This window comes from Petaurus breviceps, unplaced genomic scaffold, assembly GCF_028583685.1.
Source record: "Petaurus breviceps papuanus isolate PSGF00001 unplaced genomic scaffold, PetGlider_PUasm1.0 90879, whole genome shotgun sequence".
Taxonomy (NCBI): domain Eukaryota; kingdom Metazoa; phylum Chordata; class Mammalia; order Diprotodontia; family Petauridae; genus Petaurus; species Petaurus breviceps.
The window spans coordinates 6,735,885-6,756,887 of record NW_027187368.1 but is presented as its reverse complement, the minus strand read 5'-3'; the positions used below and the strand labels follow the sequence as shown (position 1 = coordinate 6,756,887).

Below are 21,003 nucleotides of genomic sequence, written 5' to 3'. Positions count from 1 at the left end.
AGATGATAGATAGGTAGATAGATAGATAGATAGATAGATAGATAGATAGATAGATAGATAGATAGATAGATGTAGATCTCTACTGATATATAGATAGAAAGATAGATGAATTGATAGTTAGCTAGATGGCATACTGGATACAGCACTGCACTTGGAGGCGGGAAGATGAGTTGAAATTCTTTCTCAAATACTACCTGTGTGACACTGGAAAATTCAGTTAAACTTTGTCTCAGTTTCCTCATTTGTAAATAAGAATAAGATTAGCAGTTATTTTACAGGGTTGTTGTGAACCTCAAATGAGTCAAAATATGTGAATCACTTTGAAAACCATTAAGTGCTTTAAAAATGTTAGATATCTATATAAACACATATATGTAAGTGCATGTATACACAGACATATATGTATGTGTATATATGTATACCTGTGGATACACACATATGCACATACATATGTATTCTGTTATTGTGTACCACCTAGTAATTTGCTTTACCCTGTCTGATTGTCCATAGTCAAGAATGGAAGAGACCCACTTTTGCTACTGCTTTTGGGATCAGTGCTTGTTCCAGACACAATCAAACCTAATATGGAATTATGGGAGAAGGCCATCTCACAACTGGGTGACTCTTTGGAGGCACACCAATCATCCCTGCAAAATGACCTGGCCTATATTGCTCTTGTGGGCACTTCTTCCTCATAAACAAAATAGATAAGAATGTTGCTTAGTGTTTTGGGTTGGAGTCCCAATTGCTGCCTCATATTTCTAGTTGTTTGTCGATGGACTGCACCCTATCTTCAGCATCCTGGAACCTAGGCACCACATGCATTATCAGGCTGCTGATCCAAGGCACACAACAGATTATACTCACAGCTAATTGAGACTCTTGGATTAATATGTATTTCTATTGTATACTTCCAAAAAACCTAACTTTATAATGTTCCTTTCCTGAACCTCCTCTTTCAAACCAGAACACAGATTGATTTTGCATAAGGCCAACACATCTATAAAACAAGAAATATAGGCTTCAGGGGTGGGGAACCTGCAGCCTCAAGGCCACGTGTGGCCTTCTAGTTCTTTGAGTGTGGCCTTTTGACTGAGACTAATTTTTATAGAACAAACTTTTTACTAAGGGGATTTGTTCTGTGAAGTTTGGATTCAATCAAAGGGTTGCCCTTGAGTACCTAGAGTGTCATACGTGGCCTCAAAACCACAGGTTCCCCACTCCTCGGCTAGATGATCTCTAAGGTTTGATTCAAGCTCTACAATCCTATTAACCTAGGGAAAGATGTTAGATACTTCTTAAGAAGACCTTGTTGACTATTCCCAACAGTGAAAAGGGAGGGGGTACTGAGTGTGGCCACTAGAGGGCAACATGTGGGTACAAACTTGTAAGTGAGATGAATATGCCTAAATTGCTATCAGCAAAGATTTCACAATGTCACCTTGGAGGTTGTCTAATTTCATCCCCTCTCTCCCCTTCCCCTCCCCACCATTTGTGGATGAAGATACTAAGACCCAGAGATGAAAAAAAAAAAACGTCCCTAAGATCCCACAGGTAATAATTAGGAGAGCTACAGCTGGAACCTAGGTTCCTCACCTCCATATCCACCATCTTCATACTTTATACTGCTGCTAATTAGTTTCTTTGAAATTAAGGGCAGCACAGAGTCAGAACTGGAGGGATAAGACACCATGGGAAACAATGAGAAGAGTGTCATTAGGAATAAATTAAGAAAAAGGGAGACAGAGACAGAGAGACACAGAGACAAAGACAGAGATAGAGAGACAGAAGTAGATGAAACTTCTGATCCAGTCATAGGACATTGTAACCAAAGGGAGGTAGGAAGAGAAGGCAAACAGTGATACCAGTGACCTAATGACCCTGGAAGATAGATAAGTCCTAGCAAATCTTTCTGGGCATATCTTCTATTCTTTCTATCTGTATTTTAAAAACTATGATGGAGCTTAATTCTGTTCCTCATCTTTATCTTGCATGTAACAGCTTTTTGTTATTTGTTTTGCCATGGACATCTTGTGGAACATGACCATAGTCTATTGGGGGAGATAAGAATACCATTTATAAGGTGATTAGGTTCCTACTGAACAATTTATCCTACTGGCATAATTCTGGCATTCTGTCTTTGCCTTCATTTACATGAAGTAACACATGAGTAACAAGATGTTATAGGTAGAAAACACCTTAGAGTTGTAGCCTTAGGACTGAAATGTTTAATGTGTAAGGTTTTCTTATGTTGCTTACTAGAATGATGATGGAAGACACATTGAAGTCAAGCTCATTGTTCTGAATAGCACTTCTAACATAAATGATTCCATAACAGATATTTAGAAGTAGTGAAGAGTATTAAAGAAGTATCCTCATGAAGATGATGGCAGGACTTCTTGTAAGTCCTCATTGTTTGCCCTATTTGAAGAGGGCAACGCTTATCTGATGACTATTTTTTTTCTCTTAAGTAGCATGAAGATACTCTGATTCAAGGACTATATATATATAGCATGCTGGACCTGGAGTCAGGAAGACCTGAATTCAAATTTGACCTCAAACTCTTATTAGCTGTCTGACTCTGGGCAAGTCACTTAACTCTGTTTGCTACAATTTCCTCATCTGCAAAATAAGCTAGAGAAGGAAGTGACAAATCACTCTGATATCTTTGCCAGGAAAACCCCAAATGGAATCATAAAAAGTTGGACATGACTGAAAATACTGCTTCAAAATGAGGATTCTGAGACCACAATCTATCCAGAATCAAAACAGGGTTAAGAAATACTGCACCTAGTAAAACAAGCTCAATTACTAGGCCTGACAAATTTCTGACTGAACAATTTCCACAAAATGTCCCCACAGGGTGTCCCTCTTTCCCTTTTACAGTATATTCTCTTAGTCACTGAAAAAAAAAATTGAGCAGTTCTATAATAATCTTTTGTGCAGCTAGCTAACTTACATATATAGAAAAGAAATTAATGTCGCTTACAAGGAAAAACTGGAAACTGAATATATTGGGAAGGATAAATATCCTTTCTATATGGACTGTGCAGTGTGAATATTCACATGCATACACACATTACAGGTAAATTAGGATTCGGGATTTCCCTGAAGATCATGTACTTTAACCTAACTTTAAATTCTGAAAATTTTAGTCCCAATCAGAGAGGTGTGTTTTCTTCTTTCCCTGGGGATGGTAGGAAGAGGGAGATCCCTGTGAAGATTTGGAGAGTAACAACTGTGGTGACAGCAGCACAATGACACACAGGGGGAAGAGCGGGAAGAGGAGGGGAGAAAGACAGAGACAGAGACAGAGAAACAGAGACAGAGACAGAGACAGAGAGACAAAGAGTCAGAGAGACAAAGGGAGAGAGTCAGAGACACAGAGAGACAGAGAGACAGAGAAAGAGACATCGTTGATTTTGCTATTCAAGATCAGAGACTAGATCCTGAACATTTCAGGTGTAGTTACAACAATCATATCCTTTAATCATTAGGGAAAAAAGAATCTCTAGTGAGGATGATTGGAATGTACTAGTATTGTCGGTGTTACTCTGAGACCAGGCATAGGTTAGGGAAGTTTTAGCTCCCTTTCCCATTTCTCCCTTTGCAGAAGCTAGTGGCCATTTTATCCAAATTCTCTCTTTAAATTGCTCTTAATTCACAAGTTATTGTATATAAAACTATGATTGAACATAATCTCTTTATATTCAGGTCTGTTAAGCAATTGTTTAAGGGGAAATTGTTATATTGGAAAGAGCCAAAGGAATAGCTTGGAATCTACAGAACTAAACAGAACAGAGCTTTCTACTTCAGTCCAAAATGCTGTGCTCCACCTCATCCCACCCCCACCCTTAACTCCAGCCAGGGGCTAATCTTAATTAAAAATTATCATGGTTTTAATTATACCAATAATTATATTGGTATATTATATATACTCTAACAACTCTCTCTCTATATATATATATATATATATACAGATAGATATAGATACATATACTATAACTCTAATAACCTTCTAAACTGTAGAGAGCAACAAACCATATAGTTTGAGGGCATTTATGCCTAGGCTATAGATTCATGAGTAAGCAAGATTCTGATGGCCTGGAATGGCCATCTGACTACCAAGATGTGAAGTACATAAGAGGACTAGACCAAGTAATGGAGGAAAAGAGACATGTGATGTGAGAAAAAGGACCATGTAGTGTGGAAAGTCACCCAAATTCTAAAGGATGGGAGCTAATCTTTCACGTATATAAACAACCTTGACAGAAAGGACCTTCTGGTAGTTGTGCGCGTGTGAAAACACACACACACAGAGGCATGCACACATGCATGAACAGAAACATGAACACATACACGCATGCATGCACACATCGAACAGTGACAAACTTCTCCTTGCTGCCATTATTAGCTTCTTGTTTTGGAAAGCATGGTTTTGGTTTTTTATTCTGTGACATGGAGAGAACATGTTCTATTTAGGTCTCTTCTTTGTAGATATCTCCTTGGCTGTGTGCTACTTTTAGAATTTGTTAAAAATAAGTTCCTCAAGCAATACTTTACAATTTGATGCTTTCTGTTGAAGAATGGTTTTCATATGAAGAAGTCAAACTTGAAGACCTCTTGTGTTGTTCCCAACTTCAGGCTAAGATTCTATATTCTCAAATAAATTTCATTCCTGTTTTCAAAGAAAGTCCTCTGAAAGGTGAATCATTGAGTATAATCTGCCAAGATAAATGATTGCCAAAACTAAAAAATCCAAAGTTCTCAAGATTTTTAGAACTTGCATAAAAATAAGTATATATGTATATATGTGTGTGTATATATATGTATATATACATTCATATATATAATTGTACAATTAAGAATTGTGGTATCAGGGGTGGCTAGGTGGCACAGTGAATAGAGCACTGGCCCTGGAGTCAGGAGGATCTGAGTTCAAATCCAGCCTCAGACACTTAACACAAAAACTAGCAATGTGACCTTGGGCAAGTCACTTAATCCCAATTGCCCTCAAAAAAAGCAAAAAAAAATTGTGGTATGAAATATTAGCATGGATTTTTTAAAGTATGTCTCACCAATAAGAGTCTCTGCAACATAGAATATTAGCATTCAAGAGGCTCCTTGAGACCATTATGCTCAATATTATAATTTTGTATATTTGGAAACTGAGGTGTTGAGAAGAAAATTGATTTGGCCCACATTACTCATTAGACTAATGGCAAGACTAAGATCAGAATTTGTCTGTCATGAGAGAGTTCTTGACAGTTATTATTAAATTTCTTTTCCTCAACTTGATTGTGAACATCTTGAGGTCCAGTGATACCAGGTTTTACTCTTTTTTAAATCACTTTTCGGTATCTAGCAGGGGAATTTGTGCATAATAGGCTTTGCTCTATAAATAATCATTATTATGGCCCTCTTTGTACTTGCCATTTTTAATTGAATAAATGAAGTATTAAAAAAGTAGAATACAGAATCCATTAAAGCTTACCCAGGGTTGTTATTGCTGCTGTTCTTTTTCTCCACTCTCTTAAGGGCTCCAGGAATTTAAAGACAGGAGAGCATATATACGGGAAGATATGTATAAGATATGGGAGCACAGTCATAGGGGTAAGGGGCCTTCACATACCTTGCTTAATTTCATTCACTAAAAATATTATAAAAAAGGAATAAAGGGATTATTGTTGTTCTTCTGTTGTTTTAGTTGTGTTCAACTCTTTATGACACCATTTTGGGGTTTTCTTGGCAAAGATCCACAATAATTTGCCATTTCCTTCTCCAGTTCATTTTGCAGATGAAGAAACTGAGGCAAACAGGGTTAAGTGACATGCCCAGGGTCACACAGCTAGTAAGCATCTCAGGGCACATTTGAACTTGCGAAGGTAAGTCTTTCTGACTCCAGGCTTGCTGCTCTATCCATGTGCCACCCAATTGCACATAATGCAAGGGTAACTTTCCCATTTTATAGATGGGGTATAAGGCTGAGATTTAAGTATGGTTGTGTGACTATCTAGCATGCCAATCTTGGATTGGAAGCCACATCTTCTGGCTGGAGGAAAGCAGTTATCTTACATGAGATGGACAGTAAGATGCACATCCTTATTGATCCATGGGCTAAACATTAGAGAACAGTAAGATATCAGAATGTAAAGGGTTGTGAGTACCAGGAGTAATTATGGAGAGTCCTGAATGGCATATCAAAGTACACAAGCTAGTGTTTGCAATTTATACAATGGCCATGGGAAAATGTAGTTAGGCTTTCTGATTCCATGGACTTGCTGGACCAGCCCTCATGAACAGTGTAATAAGGAACATCCATTTTCTCCTTCCACAGTGTCTAGGCTGCTGTTCTGTTCTCTGATTGCCAGCTATTTCCTAGAATTTCTCACTCCCTAGGTCTACACAAGAAAGATAACTGCTTTCATGAATCTGGTGAATTTTAGTTCAAAGTTAAACCAAGTGGAAAGCAGAATCATTCCTAGTTATTCCTGACAGTTTTCAAAATTAAAAACAAAATCAGCCATGAACATAGCATATTTTTATGACCCAGAATTGCCTGTGTTTAGAAGAGATGGAGGGAAATTCACTTGATGAAACCATTTAATTCAACAAAAAATTGAAGTGACCAATGTTGGCAAGGCATTGGATATACTAAATCAAAAAGCAAAACAACCACAATAATCCTGTCCTGAAGGAGCTTACAGTCTCCCAAGGGATAGATTAGGTAAAGAAAAAATAAATATAATTTATAGAGGGTCAATGTGCTACTTCCTAGGGAGGTGATGTAAGACAGCCTTGAAGGAAGGGAAGGCTTCTCAAAGTCAGTTACTAAAAAGGAGTAAATTCAGGGCATGGGGAATATGGACTATGCATGGGCATGGCCCCAGGAAATGGAATACTGCCTTCAGGAAATATCAAGCAGGTTAAATTCAGTAGGTAGCAAAGAAAGAAACAAAAAAGGGGGAATAAAGCAAAATTTAGAAAGCTAGGTGGGAGCCATTTTGTGAATAACTTTCAGTGTCCTGCTGATATTTTATCTATCCCAGAGGTTCATAAGTTTTAGAGCTGGGAGGAATATATGATGTCATACTGTCCAACCTTTTGATTTCATAGATAAGAAAACTGAAGCCCTAAAAAATAAAATAATTTTAAAAAACACAAATAAATTTTTAAAAGGAAAAAGAAAAGAAAAGAAAAGAAAAGAAAAGAAAAGAAAAGATAAGAAAAGAAAAGAAAAGAAAAGATAAGATAAGAAAAGAAAAGAAAAGAAAAGAAAAGAAAAGAAAAGAAAAGAAAAGAAAAGAAAAGAAAACTGAAGCCCTGAGAATTGTCACTTGCTTGCCTGACCCAAGGGAATTGGAGGACTGGATCAGTGAATGATGGCAGTTATTGAGTCAACTACACTGACTCCATCTCCTGGCTCAATTCTGGATCTAGCTCAGGTCCTTTCTACTCAATTATGGACCTAGTCCAATTTCTGTCTCATGAGAAAACTTAATCAATTGTAGAAATTAGGAAAATACTATTTCAATGTTTGAAACTAGCCATGTGTGACTGGGAAACTAGACCACCTCTACCTCTTTTTAGAGACCATTAACTAATGACCTAGATTATGCTAATTAGCAACCCAGGCAGATCTAAAAATTGATTCAAGGTGTTTTCTCACCATAGTACTTCTCATGTCTTATCTGAAAACTGGTCTCATACCAATCAATCAATTATATTTTCCATATTCCTTTGATTATACACAGATACTTGAGGCGGGGGCTGGGAGAATGGGACACCTCTTTTTTTCTGAATTCAGGGAATTGTACCGGTTTGCTCTTTCCCTCCCAACTCGGAGAGGTCTTAATCTTTCATCCAATTAGAAATTAGATTACCCAATATTGTATTTTTCCTTTTGATTAATAGGTCTTATTTGATTGTTTTTAAGGTATAAAAGTTTGCTTTCCCTTGTATTTGGGGTCCAGGGCTACGCTGAGGAAGTCTGGTCTTGGGTTTATTGGGCAATTGCGATGCATTTCTGCATAAATTGAAATGCTCAGAAGACTGAATCTTTGTTTCCTCAGTCATTTAACTTTTCATTTGCCACAAAGGTGACACAGACAAATAATTGGTCGAATTGGAATTTGGCCCTAGGTCCTCTGCCTTCAAATTGAGTATTCTTCCAACACTACAGAACAATAGGAAAGAACTGAAGGAAGGAGAGATTCAGGGGAGTGCTGTGGCCAGACATGCTTTAGGAACTTAATTTTGGAAGCTTTACACAACATAAATTGGAGAAGGGAAGAAGCAGGGGAAAAATTAGGGTACTGCAAAAGGCAGATAGGTGACTCAGTGGATAGAGCAATGAATCTGGAGTTAGGAAGACCTGAATTCAAATTCAGTATGAGATACTAAATAGTTATGTGATGCTGGCCAAGTCACTTAATATCTGTTTGCCTTAATCCACTGGAAAAGGAAATGGTAAGTCATTCCAATATCTTTGCAAAGGAAACCTTTTGGGGTCACAAAGAATCAGACATGATAATGATTGAACAGCAAAAGTAGGCCAGGCAGGAGGCGATAAATCATGATTCAAGGTAATAATTCTCTATGGGGAGAATGGGATGAATAGACAAATATGGAGGCAGCATAAGTGAGATTTGGTAGATAAGAGGAAATAGTATAGGATCATGAAGATCATGAACCTGGGTGACAGGTAGTGTGGTTGCACCCTCAGGAGAAATCAGCTTTTTGGACAAGGAGAAAGTTTAGTGGGAAATTATGTGTTCTATTTTGTCCAAAGCAAGTTTGACATACCTATGGGATATCTGGGTGTAAGGTGTTGATGTAAGCCAGGAGAAAGATTGTTGTTCATCCTTCATTTTTGGAGTAGACCAATGATGTCACGCAGTGATGTCTTGACTTGCACGTAAGTTGGATTTAAGTTCATTAGCTTCACTCTTTCTTCCAGAGTCATCAAAGTCCAGTGGCAAGACAAAAATCAAGACCACTGATGATGACTCAGGATGCAGTGGAATCTCCCATGTCTGACCAAACTCTAAGTACTCCATAGACTCTGCTTCAGCCACCTTCAGGGCCATTGGAATAAATTGTTCTCCTCTACCTGTTCCACCAGGTGAGGGTTTTGCATGCCAGGGGTAGATATCTACCTAACTCACCAATGGGTTTGAGACCTGCTAGTTACCCTCAACCTGGTTAATCTGCTTGCCAGGAATGTTTTAGGAGATTGTGTCTCCTGCTCATTCTACAGATTAGAGGAACCACAGGTGAGAGTGGAGTAGGAGGTGGACACCAAAAATAGAGGAGCAGCCCTGAAAAGTGCCAGAGGAGCTGGTCTTCCCTGAAAACCCCATACACCCCCATGGACAAACATCTCCACAGAGATGATAATTCAACCCAGGACTGGAAGTGAATGAAACCAGCAAGAGATTAGATATAGAGAAAGAAGATGTGAGGCAGCATGGCACAGCAGAAAGAACATTGGCCTTGATGACAGAGGACCTGGGTTCAAATCCAATTTCTGAACATCTGGGTGAATATGAGTAGCCTACTTAACTTCCCTATTCCTCAACTTCTTCAATTATAAAATGAGGTGGTCAGACTAGATGGCTTCTGAGGCCTTTCCTTGCAGATCTACATCTATAATTCTAAGGAAAGGGTCTCTGAGGGCTGAGATCTTTGCTGAGATATGCTTGAGATAGATTTTGAGGTAGGAAAGGAGTTTGAGGAGTGGTTAGACAAGTAATAGAAAGTGTTATAGGAACTGAGAAAGGAGAGAATATCTGCAAAAGGTAGTATCACTGCTAAGAACTTCATAAAGGCAAAGAAAAAAAAGAAATAAGTAAAGAGCCTTATATATAACAGTTTAAAAATTGTTACCTTAAAGTGGTTTTAGTTTAGCTTAGAATGTGATGTGTGTTTATATTCCATATGTGCTATATATTTCAAATGTGCAATATCTATTAAAAAATAAATGAATAAGGATTTAAGTAAAGGGATTAGTAGGGCCTAGAGTAGTCAAAGAAAATTTTGGTGGCAAGGTAAAACTTGAGCTCTTCTGGAAACTGTAGAAGTTCTCCAAGGTGTGTGCACATGCGTGTGTGTTTTAATTTAAATAAAGGTGTTAAAAATAAAAGTCAAGACTACAAAACATGAGCAAAGGTAGAAACAAGAAGGAGCATATGAAAATTAGCTTATTGTTGGTAGAACAATTTGAGAAGAGGGTTCTTGTAGGGTATGTGGACTATGGTGATTAGAGCTAGGAAATTACCTTACACCTTATCTAGTCTCATCTCTTCATTTTAGAGATAAACAAATAGGGAAGTGACTTTATTACAGTAGGATACTGGGATTCTGTAGCTGTCTCTCATAGAGAAAAAAATTGGAAAGGTAGACTGAGGGACCATTATAGAGGAATTTGAATGAATGGTTGCTTGAAGAAGGTAAATTTTTGTCCTCTATACAGTGAATGATACACCTGATTTTTTTTTTGGGGGGGGGAGTGACTGATAAAGGTGGTGTTTGAGAAAAATTAATTTAACAACAGTATATGGAATTAATTATCCTTCATAATAGTAGGATAAACAGAGCCATAATTCATCAATTTGTTAATTATTCTTGTTTGTTATAGACCCCAGAGGTTAAATTTGGAAATGTAGTACATTCACTGTAAAATGCAGGTGTCAGGAATTCCAGGGCATTCCTATATGGTGACATATGTACCCTCAGGAATGTACTATCTCTGTACTTTTCCAAATCTCCTATTTTCCGATTGTTTCTTCCAGAGCAGAGCTAGTTTCTCCCATAATCGTAACTGTTTATAATAACCTAATGGGGGGCCCACAGTGACAAATATTATTGGTTATAGAAAAATAAATAAAATGGAGGCAGCTAGAAGGAAGGTCTCCTGTATCCCTTTCTGGCTAGTTTTCAAATCGTGAGCAATCCTTTCTTTGGTTTTCAAGGTAAAGGAATGAGACAACTTAGAAAGTGAGTATGGCATGAGAGCAAGATTGTGTGATCCCAGGAGAAGAGACAATATTAGAGGCCTACTGTTAAGCAGTAATATTAAGCAAGACGAGCATGGGATGGGAATGGGAGAGGGAGAGAGAGAAGGATAAAATCTTTCCCACAAAATTTTTCCCTTTACTTACAAGGAAAAGCCATTCTTCAAGACCCAGCTAAAATGTCACCTTCCCTGTGAAGCCAACTGGAGCAACACCATCCACAGTGATCTCTTCTTCCCCCTAACTTTTGGGATGATAGAAACTCAGATTAGAAAACAGAGGTCAACTAGTCTAACTGGTACCTGAGTAGGATCTCCCTTACACAATCCCTGTCATCTCGGAAGTCCTTTACATTTCTATTTAAAGGTCACACCTAGTTCACCCAATCTATAGTCTAATAGTTTGTGTTCTAAATTCCTTCCGACTCAGACATCTTAATATATTCATGGTAGGTTACTGGAAGTGCTATCCTCACCTAGTTTCTCTGGTGATTTACTTATTGCAATTGACTATCACGTCCCCAGGCACCAAAACAGACTGAGATAATTGCAGAAAAGTCTAACTGTAAGGCATAGTTTACTGATCTTTTCACCCCACACCTAGCTTGCCATTTTATATATCAAAACTGCATTGCAATTTTTGGGGGGAAATTTCTCCTCTATTTCCTTGAACCACGCCATATATCACCTTGACTGTTAGAGACATTTTTTTTTCTTCTTGCATTGTTTGTAAGGTACAAGTACTTCCTTGTGCTGTCCAGAGATTTTCAGCGTGAAAAGTAGGGTCATAAATCTAAGCCAGAAGAAATTGAGTATGGAACCAGGGAGAGGTTCATATGCCACTAGCACCAGTCAATCAAGAAACCAACAAAATATTTTATTTCTACTATGTAGAGAAGGCAAGGACATATGGGAAGAATTAGTAGAGATTCCTGAGTCATAATGGCTTGAACAATGAGATCTGATTACTGAATTTAAATTGTGTATATTTCTAACGTGATTCCCTGGATATCTATCTATTCCCCTCCCCACAAATTGGCATGTTCCAGACTTCTGACAAGATCTCATAATCACTAACTCATAGAATTCTATTCATTGCAAGGGACAATAAAAGCCTTTAAGTAGATTGGCATCCAATACAGGAATCTTTCTTTATCCATCCTGACAAACATCTAACCAGGCTCTAATTGAGCCCTTCTAGTGACAAAGAGCTTACTAAGTCTTTTAACACTTTGGGACTGTTCAATTATTTTTTAAGTTATTTATTATTTTGAGTCACATAGAGATGAAGTGGGGACACAAACAAGAACTGGTCTTATGGGCTCATGACTCAGTTGTAATATTTAAAGGTCTTGTCACCCCGTGTGTTCCCCTCTCTGAGCTTCTACTTCAGCATCCATAAAGTACCTTCTCTATCTAACTCACAACATTGTTCCTAGGAAAGTGTCTTGTAAATCTCAAAATGCCACATTAATAATTAGTAGTGGTGGTGATAATAGTAGTGGTAGTAGTATTAATAATGGTGGCTATGGTAAAGAAAATATACTGAATGCCATCAGGCTCCTTTCAGATTACAAAGCACCTGGTGATTATTCCATCTCATCAAAGATCTGCAAGAGAGGGGTTTCCCTACTCATACAGAAGCTAATTGAAGTCTTCCAGATTATATGACAAGAGCAGGTTACCGCCCCCCCCCCCCCCAGGAATTCAAATATTCCTCCATTGTCTGTCTCTATAAATGGAAAGCGAATAGGATGTCTTGGGACAATCACAACGCATGTCTCTCCCTTAGTCATTACTAGCAAGATTCTTGCCAGGGTCCTCCTTAACTGAAGGATTATTCACCTGCCTGAGAGTCAGTGTGGCTTCAGAAAGGCCCGAGGAATGGCTTTTGCTGCCCAGCAACTCTAGGAGAAATGCCAGGAACAGAATATAGATCAGTACACAACATTCATTGATCTGACTGAGACCTTTGATACTCTCAGTAATGAAGGCTTGTGCAAGATCACGGTGAAGTTTGGTTGCCTGGAGAAGTTCATCAGTATTGTATGTCAGTTTCATGATGGCATGCTCTCATGGGTTCTGGATGAAGGATGATGCTCTCATGTTTTACCAATCACCAATGGAGTGAAACAGGACTGTGTACTTACTCCCATGCTTTTTAGCATAATGTTTTCCATGATGTTGTCAGACATCTTCAACGAGGAAGAAAATGACATCAAGGTCAACGACCATGCTGATGGCAAACTAATCAATTTGAAGAAAGCTATAAGCCAAGACCACAGTGGAGGGAGAGTTAGTGTAGTTGCCATATGACTTTTTGTTTGCAGATGAGTGTGTACTCAATACAGCCTCTGATGCTGGGATGCCACAGAGTGTAGCCTAATTCTCTGATGCTTGTGCTAAGGTTGGCTTGACCACAACAAGGAAACGAAGATCCCTTACTAACCAGAACTGCGTCATCCGCAGGAGAAATCATTTGTCACAACAAATGGAAAAGTTTGAAATGCTGTGGATAAGCTCATTTACCTTGGCAGTACACTTTTCAGGGATGTCCACATAGATGATAAGGCTGATGCACACATTACCTGAGCTAGCTCAGCATAAGAAAGCTCTAAAGGTGTGGGAAGGAAGGGGCATAAGGGCACATACCACACTAAAGGTCCACAGATCTGCTGTGCTGACTTCAACTGTCATATGCCTTTGAAACCTAGATAGTCTCTCCATGCCAGGCCAGAAAACTCTACCACTTCCACTTAAATTTTCTTAGGAATATTCTGAAGATCATCTCACAAGATAATGCACCAAATACTGAGGTCCCCTCTTTAACTGAACTGCCAAGCATTTAAACTCTAGTACAGAGAACACAACTTTGACGGACAGGCCATGTAACCTGGATGACAAACACACTTACCTAAAAGATTATTTTACAGAGAACTCACAAGACAAGCACTCATCTGGTGGTCAAAAGAAACAAAATGAGAACACTCTGAGTAAAGTATCAATTGTGGGACATGGGAGTTGCTGGCACAGGACCGCCTAACATGGCATGCCTGCCTTTAAGAACCTTGTACTCCATGAGCAAAGGAGAATTTCAGTAGTATAAAGGAAATGTGAACTATGTAAATTCAGAGACATCTTCTTCCCAAATGTTCTAGTGGACTACTTGTGTTCAGTCTGTGTTAGAGCCTTCTGAACTCATATTGGACTGACCAGCAGCAGCTGAACACATTGTACCCTGACCTCTACATCCTGATGTCATTGGTTCTCTTTGAAAACAGACAACAACTGTTATAATAGTAGTCGTGGTAGTAGTAGCAGTGGTGGTGGTGGTAGTTGTGGTAGTAATAATAGTAGTGGCATTAATATCCATAGTAGCAGTGCTAATAGTAATAGTAGTAGTAACAATACTGGTAGTGATGGTGGTGGTGGTGGTAGCAGTAGTGGTAATGGCAAATGTGACATATTTGAAGTCATCTAGCATGCCTTCCCTTAGTCTTCTCTTCTCCAAGCTAAATGTGCTCAGTAATTTCCACTCATCATATGCTATTCTTGAACACTCCCTATCCTTGCCACTTTCTCAAAATATATTCCAGTTTGATGCTGTCTCCTAAAATGTTAGGCTCAGAAGTAGGACAATACCACCTAGGTGGTACCATCACAGCAAAAGCAGAGAGGAAATGTTATTTCCTATTATCTGGACACTATACTTTTTAATAATGTCTTTAGTTCATATCCCTGACTGGACGCTGAAGTTTGGTTTTTATTTCACACTTGGAGGCTATATTTCCTCACAGTCCCCAGGGTTTCCCCAGAAGTGCTAGAGACCTCTTCAAAAATCATTATAATTATATTTTTAAAAAGCTTTCAATTTCCTATGACAGGTTTGGAGTGTCTAAAGATGGCAAAGTGAAGGAGATAAATAGATTATTGATCAGACAGGCTTGTAATTCCTTAGTGAATTGGATTTAGTTCCTTCATTGAGATCAGGTCAATGACATAAATCTCCCAAGGAATCAATGCCATGGAGAGTCCCCAGCAGAAAGATGTTTCTATAGTCTCTGACTAGCCTGGGAGCCTAACTCTCCACTTCAGAAAGAAGCCAGGAGGGGTTGTGTGCCAGGAAGGAGGATATTACGTGGAGATAAGATCAGTTTTGAGATTCTCTAAAGAGTCTTGGTATTAGGCTATCACAACCCCCTCCCAATCTTCATGACATAATGGGATATCCTTCTAAGGAACAGAAAGAGTCCACTCTTTTCTCAATAGCATTTATGGTTTATAAGTTCTTGTGGAAAGGGTCAACTCTGTCAAAGCTATTGGACTAGGAGTGAGAAGAACTGAATTTGAGTTCTGCTTAGCAGGTTAAATTTAGCAGGGTAAATTTGGACAAGTTGCTTTCCTAAATCACACTTTTCATATCTACAAAATGGGGATAACAATATGAAAAAAAATACCGACTTCACAGGGCTGATGTAAAAACCAAATAAGAGAATATATGTGACAATAGTTTGTGAATGAAATAGATGCATTTATTATCAATGTCACTCCTATTACTAAGTCATGAAAGGTTGAAAGGTGAAAAGGTGGCCTGCTAGGTATTATAATTCCAGTTCTCCCTCATGATACTGAAATGATCAGGAGTCAAGTCTTAATTTTTCCACATTGTTTAATCCATCACCTATGTCCCTGCCAAGGTCAGCATGTGTAATGAACCCTGGAGAGTAAGTGGCATGATGAACAAAGCTCACGGTACACTGGACATCCACCCTATTCTCACAACTGGCTGAGAGTCCAATCTGCATTATTTTCCTGGACTACACTAAATATAGCCACAAAGCCAGGGGTGGGGGTAGATAAAGGAAGTGGGGGTGATGGAGAAATGGTAATTTGAAAAAAAATTCTCTGAGGAAGGACAGCTGAGTGGGAAGAAGTTTGGCCTAGGAGATGTGTACTGTGATCCCAGTTCCCCCATTCACTGGTTATATAACTCTGGGCAGCTTATTTCTAATCTCTGGGCCTCAGTTAATTTATATTTCAAATGAAAGAATTGTTCTCTAAGTTGATTTGCATCCCTAAAATTCAGAGTTGAGGCAGACTCTCCATCCATATCCCCACCCCCTTCCATTATTGAGAATTTTGTCTGATTCCTGTTCTGCCCCAGCTAACATATACATATACTCAGCATGTATGCATACACCTATGTATACATGTATTCATATGTGTTTATGTGCATAGGTAAATGTGCATGTGTATATGCATTGCATATGCATACTTATGTGCATATAATATACATGTTTATATGTGAATGCATACAGGTGTGATCTCCATATGCGCACACATGTAAGTGCACATGTGCATGTATACACATGAATGTATATGTATGTGTATATATGGCATATATCTATACATCTATGTCTATCTGTAGCTCTCTACCTATGACAAACAGGGCACAATACATAGAAACCTTTCAACAATTATGATTATGAATCTCCTTAAAGGTAAGAATTCATGATTTACCTTTATATTCTTAATACAGTGACTGGTATAAAGCATGATTTAAATGCGTGTTGATTAATGTCCCTGACCACGACCTCATATCCTTTATTTTGCCCTCTAGAGTTCTAAAAGGCTAAAATTTCAAAAAGAGAGCGAGGCGCGGAACAAACTTCAATATTTCCCCAGCTTCAGTGTTATCAATGACATGGTAAGTAGAATAGCTTGGGATATCCTGGGTTCTTCAATTACTCTACCCGTTTCTCTAGTGCCTGTCCCATATCCTTAGTTGGTCCCAATTCAAGTACTTCCGTCTATGTTGCTGCGGAGCCAGGGATATTATACCTTAGAGATCATCTTGTCTCACCTAATTTTACAAGTGATATTCCAAGTCCCATGAAGAGGGGAGTGAATTGCTTAAGGTCATATTGGTAAGTAGCAGAACTGAGATTTGAACTCATTTCATCTTGATTCCACATCTAGGGCTTTTTTCAGGGCACTATGATGCTTCTACACTAATCAGGGAAGACAGGAAGGTTTCATCCTACAACATCCATTTAATAGTTATTGAGCCCATGGGTCTGATTGTCCTCTTATATGCAAATGCCTCCCAGGGCTACACATCAAACTGCAGGCTCTCTCCTGAGTTATTGTCCAACCTCAACAACTAACTCTCAGACATTTTGCCTTAATATCTGAAATTCAACACATCCCAAACAGAATTCATCTATTCCCACCACCCCAAATCTGCCATTATATCTTTAGTTGAATTCATCGCCATCCTTCCACTCACCAAGGCCTGTAACCTCATTGCTCTCCCTCACCTTATGTATCCAATCAACTGGCAAGCTGAGCTAATTCCCCCTCCGTTACAGCTCTCACTCTCAATACTCTTCTCCACACTCAAAGAGCTGCCTCCCTGGTTCAGTTTTTTTCAACATTTCCCTGTAGAATGATTACAACAGCGTCCCAGTTGACCTCCCTGTCTCAAGCCTTTCCATTCTCTAATCCTTCCTCTGAATAACTACCCAAGTGATATTTCTCAAATTCAGGTCTGACCCCATCAACCTCCCTGATCAGTAAACTTCAGTGGCTGCCTGTTACTTCTAGGATCAAAAATGTAATACTTTCTTTGACATTAAAGCTCCTTCAGAACCTAACTCTAACCTAACTTTAATGCCTAAGTATACATTATACTCCTATACATATTCTATAGTCCAACCAAACTGGATTTCTGGCCAAGTCTCCCATATGAAATTCTATCCCCCAGTCTATCTGCCCTTTCATACTCCGCTTCTTACTCCATCTGGAAATACTTCCTTCCAAATCTCTAGATTTCTTCAAACTTGATTCAAATACCACTCCCTCATTGGGGCCTTCCCCATTCCCCCAGATGCTAGTGCTTTCCTACACATTGTGTTAATTTTTATGCATTAAAACTATACACACTCTCTCCTCTGTTAGAATGTAAACTCTGGTAGAGCCAGGATGTTTTCATTTTTTTTTTAATTTCTATTCTCAACACCTAGAATAGTGCCTGGTATGTAGTAGGCATTTAATAACCATTTGTTGTTCATTTGAGTATCTACTATACGCTCAGAATGGGGTCAGGCATCAGATGGACAAAGTTGGGAAACAAATTGAATACATACCCTCTGACCTCAGTGAATTAGCAGTAGAGTGTAAGAAAATGACATCAATTCAAGTATAAAAATAACACATTTGCATAGATTTTTAAAGGAAGAAGCATTTTTTTTTTGCATAAGGGATCAAGTACCAGCCTGAAAGGCAAACCTAGGTTAAAATGCTGCCCCTGACATGGACCAAGTGGATGACCCTTGGTGAGCCATTTAAACTGGCAGGGCTCTTGGTAACTTGGTAACATTAGAAGTTGTAGAAATGTGAGCAACTTGTACTGATAGTTTCCTCATATAGTGGTTCCATATATTAATGAAATCATAGGCTTAGTTCCTACAACTAAGTGAACGTCCACAAAATATTTCCCCATAACACCTCTCTGAGGTCAGTGGTTCACATTTTCATTATATTTAAAGTTTCTTTTATTTGATCATCACAATGCTGCTATGAGGAAGGTAGGGCTATTATTAGTGTTATCTTCATCATCATCATCATCATCATTATCTTACAGAAGGTAAAACTGAGATTCAGAGAATAGAAATGAGGGTCCCAGGATCCTATCAGTACAAAGTTATAGAACAGAGATCAGAATCCAGGGCCTGTGGTTTCCAGTTTAGGTGCTCTTTTCACAATACAAAATAGACTGCACTTAAGGGAATTTAAGGTACAATTAAGGTTGGGGAGAGGTCAGAGGAAAAACTGACTTTTTCAGCATCTCCAAAGCCAACTTCCTGGAGGAGGAAGGCCTGGAACTGTGCCTTGAGGATCAGAAAAAGAAAAAAAAAGACTGAAAGCATTAAACCAATCAGAAAGGAAAGTGGAAATTTAGAGAGAGAAAAATGGGAATGATAGTGTTTGAACAGATGCACTGCAGCTCATTGTGTTCTAAAACCGTCTTTTTGGTAATCCCTCATCAGGAGATGCCCCATTTATTTTACCATATTTATCCTCTCTTTATTTTGTATGCAGAATTCATAAATGTTTAATGACTTTGGCACAAGGCATGCCTCTGCAAGCTGAATAGAGCCACACAAAATAGCTGAGGGTGAACTGCAGGTACAGAGAGTGAGAGGGCATCCATGAGTGAAGAAAGGGGGACATGTGAGGGATGAGGTGGGAATTAAGGTGTGCTGAATAACCTCCAAGTAGCAAGGCAGCTGATTTTCCTGGAAGTCAGGCTGTACAACAAGGTTTCAAAGAGTTCAGGGCCACAGCTGCACACTTGATTCTGGGAAAAGTCTTGCAAAGGCATGAGTAAGAAGGATGGAGGATTGGAGGAGAGGGGCAATAGCTTGTGGAGTGGGGAAGAGGGGAGAGATGTATCTAATCTGGGCTGGCATTTTAAGGATGCCTAGCTTGACTACCACTGAGCCCACTGAGTCCCCTATAGCCCCACCTCCTTCACTGACTGCTTGCATCTATAAATGGGGTGAGATCTGTTACCTTTTTGGCTACTCTCTTTTCAGCAACTCCTATATGCTGTGCCCAGTTTGGATGCCAGTTAAGGAAAGGGTAAATTCCTTCCACTGTTCCCTTTCTATTACCCCAGTTCTTAGAAATGGTTTTCATGGTGTTTGTTTCTATTCTGCGTAGTTTTCCTCCTCAATTTTAAGTGCCCTTGCAGGACTGGGAGTTTAAACCATGGTGTCCTTGAAGTCAGAATCATAGGTGGGGTGGTACAGCATGCCAGGCCGGCATGGAAGCCCTCAGAAGCCAGGTTTCCTGGGACTTGGGACCCAGGTGTTTTGGATTTGGAGTTGTTACTGAACTCTGTGGGAAATGAGTCAAACTATGAACCTCATCTCCTTCACTTTCCTAGGAACTGAGTTGGTTCAAGGTAAGAGGGAGATTATGCCTCCCACTTGTTGGGTTGGGGGTAGGGGAGTAAATCTGTATATTTGTGATAATACATTTGGAAGGAAATATATAACTTTATGAAAGTTCCTCTATTTTTCCTTCTTTTTCACTAATTCGTTTTAAACTTAAATAAGACTTAGATACACAATAAGAAAAGAAAAAGAAACATATTGCAAACTTAAATACAAAAGAAAAAAGCAATGCCTTGTGCAGAGCATAATGTAAGAGAAGATTCAAAATATACAGCAACAAAATTTCCATTTCAAGAAAGCCTATACAATAAATATTACCCATTGTGTTCAGATTCTTCCTCTGTGCTATATGTAGAAAGGAGAGGAAAGAAGGAAGTTGGAAACAGGAAAAAGTAGGAGAGAAGAGAGAGAAAGGGAAGTGAATGAATAAGAGAATAAGACAGGTGAAAGGAAAGAAACAGAAGAGGGAGGAAAAACAACATAAAGAACAAGGAGAGATCAGGACAGAAAAGAGTGAGAGAGTAACTAAAGACACAATTGGAGGGAGGAGAGAGGTGAGGGAAAAGAAAAGGGGATGGAAAAAGAGAAAAAGGAAGAGAATCAGAGGAAATAGAAAATAAAAAGGTAGAGAAAGAAAAGGAAAAAAATGCTAAAAGGGGTGAGAACAGCTTGCAGTGCTAATAAGTGGAGAGAAGTGAGTAGGGCATGCATGATAAGAAGGCAGTTTTTGCATTTTTCAGAGGTGGTTGGAGTTTCCTTACCACAAGAGCAGCAGCAGGCCTTCTCTGCTGGTTGCCTCCCCAAAATAGCACCTTGGAGGCCATCTGTAGCAAGAATCCTTTAGTGACAGATGATAGGCCTTCTTTGAAATGTATTCAGAGATTTGCATGAAGATCTCTGGATATAAATAAATGAGCTACTCCCTTTTCCCAGGGTTAGGAAATGACCCTAGAATCCAGATTGGCACAATTCTCTTTGAATGGGCTTCTAAGTCTTAGTACTGAGATAACCACACATTCCTACAAC

The 21,003-nt window shown here is 38.9% G+C and overlaps 1 long non-coding RNA gene across 2 annotated transcripts in view; it reads right to left on the bottom strand.

The window, feature by feature from the left end:
- The window catches only part of LOC138150514 (uncharacterized), a 113,688-nt gene extending 92,904 nt beyond the window's left edge, over positions 1-20,784 (bottom strand). For both annotated transcript variants that reach the window (XR_011165577.1, XR_011165578.1), the window contains exons 1-2: positions 20,739-20,784; positions 11,163-11,259 (exon numbers count right to left, since the gene is read on the bottom strand). This is a non-coding gene — a long non-coding RNA (uncharacterized lncRNA). The remainder of the gene's footprint in view (positions 1-11,162; positions 11,260-20,738) is intronic.
- Positions 20,785-21,003: the final 219 nt, after the last annotated feature.